We start from the raw sequence: 2,998 nt of genomic DNA, 5'->3' as shown, positions 1-2,998 counted from the left end.
TATCTCAGTCTCAGTTTGGCCTATTTTTCACAAGAAGAATTCTAGTGTATTTTGGCCTGTTGAACCTAGTACATGAGTTCAGTTGAAACCCATAACATTCTATGAGTTTTGATTATTAATATAGTCTATGAATTAAACTATTTAACTTAACTATTTTAAACTATTTAACTAATTTAAATTAAACTACTTAACTTATGTGCTATTCATTTTTATGGTAAAAACACTGTCTTAGTAATTTTCAGGTATCTATTTTTTTTTTGTTCTTTAAAAATTTCAGTTTATTTTCTTTAAACCCCTTGGGACTCCTCCCTCTTCTTTTTCCAGTCACATCTTTCCCTTCCATCCAAATTCCCCTCTCCATTTCTCTCCATAAAAGGGATTCCTCCCCACCTCTTATCAACCCTCCCCAGCACATCAAGTCACATCAGAACTGAATATAACCTCATCCCCTGAGGCCAGGCCAGGCAGCCCTGCCAGGGGGAGTGATCCAAAAGCTGGCAATAGAGTCCACGTTAGAAACAGCTTCCTCCCTGCCACCCTCGCCCCTGCCACTCCACTCACCAGTCAACCCATTTGAAGACCAAACCACCCAGCAGCCACATACAAGCAAGAGGCCTAGGTCCAGACCACGCATGCTTATAATGCGTGATGTCTCAGTCTCTGTAACCCCCCATGGGTCTGGGTTGGTTGGCTTTGTTGGTCTTCTTGTGAGGTTCTTCTCCCCCCGAGGTTCTTCCGTCTTTCCCCCAACACTTCCACAGGACCCTGGGTCTCTGCCCCATACTTGGCTGCAAGTCCCAGCATCTGTCTCAATCTATGCCAACTAGAGCCTCCCAGAGGACAGTCAAGTTAGGCTCCTCTCTGCAAGCATAGCAGAGGATTATTAATACTGTCAGTGGCTGGCTCTCTACCATTAGGTGGGTCTAAGGTTGGGCCAATTATTGGTTGAACATTCCCTCAATCTTTGTTCTCTCTTTATCCCCATACCTCTTTTAGGCAAGGTAATTGTTGGATCAAAGGTTTTGTGGGTGAGTTGTTGCTCCTCTCTTTCAACTAGTCCTACCTGTCTAAGAGGTGGTCATGTCTTAACACCCCACCACCTGTCCCTTTAGGAGTCTCAGCTAGGGTCACACACATATTTTCCCAAGAGCCTACCCTGTAGCATCCTCCAGCTTGACAAAGAAATGTCTCCTAAGTTTCTCTTCTTGTTTCCAGCCCTTTCACCTCCCACCCCTGTTCTCCCATATCCTATCACCCTAGTTTCCCTGCCCATTCCATCTCCTGTCCAGTTCCCTAAAAATAAGTAATGCTTCAAAAATTTTCATGACATCCTTGCACAGGGACCATGCTAATCTTCTCTGTATAGTTCCAATTTTAGTGTGTGTGTTGCTGAAGTGAGCCCTCAGGTATTTAATTTATTTATTAATATTGATATAGTAACTATAATTATGTCCTTTCACTAGTATCTCTCCATATCTTCACCCTCCCCACTTGGTATTATGCACTTTTGCTCTTTGCTTCTATGAGTCCTTTTAGATTCCAACAGAGGTTGCATCATGCATAATTTTCCTTTGGTTGTTAGTCTTATGTAATGGAATGCAGTATCTCCTGGATAATTATATGTATATATATATGTAATATATGTATGTACATATATTACACACAGAAACTAAACACACATATATATGTATATTATGTATATAAAGACTGTGCTATTTTATATTCTCACCTACAACAAAATGAATGCTCTTTTTCCAACCAGATGAGAGGAGATTGTCCACTGTATGCTACACTAACCTGTGTGTGATATCTGTTCCTCATTTTGGTTAGTTTCCTACATTTACATAGAAAGTAGAAGAGATGCAGTCTTCCTCAGCTGTTACACTTCAGAAGGATGTCACCTAAATCCCTAGGAAAGATAGTGAAGAGCTGAAATAATGAATACTACCTATCAGGACATACTGATTTTTTTTTAACTGCAAGCTTCTAAAGTAAGTGCTCCAAAATAAAATAATTGCGAAGACTCAGATGAGAGTAAATCTGTGTAACATACTCAAGCTTAATGAAATCTTAAACTCTGTCCAGGTCCTGAAAGGCATAGTACATGGCAGAGGACACTAGGACAGATTTTGTTTCTTGAAGCCAAAAGACTTTACTTACACAATGACCAGGGAGACAGACAGCAATATTTTTGAGACTCTGAGGAGAGTTCAGGTTCCAGTATGAAAGACAAATAGGATAGTTAGGGCGCTGAAAAGAAGAAATTAGGCACCAACAGACAGAAGTGGGAGTCTCATAAATCACAGTACAAGCCTGAAGTAAGGCAATCTGAAACGTAGAGGGAAGGCAGGAAAAGGGATGGAGAGGAAGCTGTGTCTCAACTACTATAGTCCCCTTCTATGTAACAAATCCTACAACCTGAAAGTTAATTGAGTAGTTTATGCAACTGATGAGTTTAGATTATTGGACATGACCATGTTGAGCTCAGGAAAAATGTATTACTGAAACAGGAACCCTAAAATGGAATTCTAAAGAACTCAACTTTGCCCAGGATTTTCAAGCTCTGAGAATAAGTAGGCAGAAACTCTAGTACCCAGTAAGCATCTTGCCTACCTGGAGGAGAGGCCATACAATCTGAGAATTTGTCTAAAAGAAATGCCCATTCTACTTATTTCCTGGATTTGCTTCACTTTTTCGTAAATTGTAACATTACTGTAAGAATTGCAGAGAGGATTAAAAACTTGTTTCTTTCATGGCTCTGACAAACCTGTACATAATACATACTATTTGACCAATTTTTGTTTTCTAATTTCTTTTGAAATACCTTACAACAGAATGTTTATAAAGGTTGATATTGGATAACAGTATCATTTGATCAGAAGGTTTTTTTTTTTTTTTTTAAAGAAACTATTTGACAGCATCTACATCCCATTTTAGGTTCATTATTTTGGAGTGATTTTTATAGACCTCTTAAATGTATCTAATAATTTTGCCAAAT

At 39.1% G+C, this 2,998-nt stretch overlaps 1 non-coding gene across 1 annotated transcript; it reads right to left on the bottom strand.

The window, feature by feature from the left end:
• Window positions 1–1,295: 1,295 nt before the first annotated feature.
• LOC132656756 (U6 spliceosomal RNA) lies at window positions 1,296–1,402 on the bottom strand. Its single transcript, XR_009594449.1, has one exon. It is a non-coding gene; the product is annotated as a U6 spliceosomal RNA (small nuclear RNA).
• Between the last annotated feature and the right edge of the window lie 1,596 nt (window positions 1,403–2,998).

This window comes from Meriones unguiculatus, chromosome 9, assembly GCF_030254825.1.
Source record: "Meriones unguiculatus strain TT.TT164.6M chromosome 9, Bangor_MerUng_6.1, whole genome shotgun sequence".
Taxonomy (NCBI): Eukaryota; Metazoa; Chordata; class Mammalia; order Rodentia; family Muridae; genus Meriones; species Meriones unguiculatus.
This window is presented reverse-complemented; position numbering and strand designations above follow the sequence as displayed.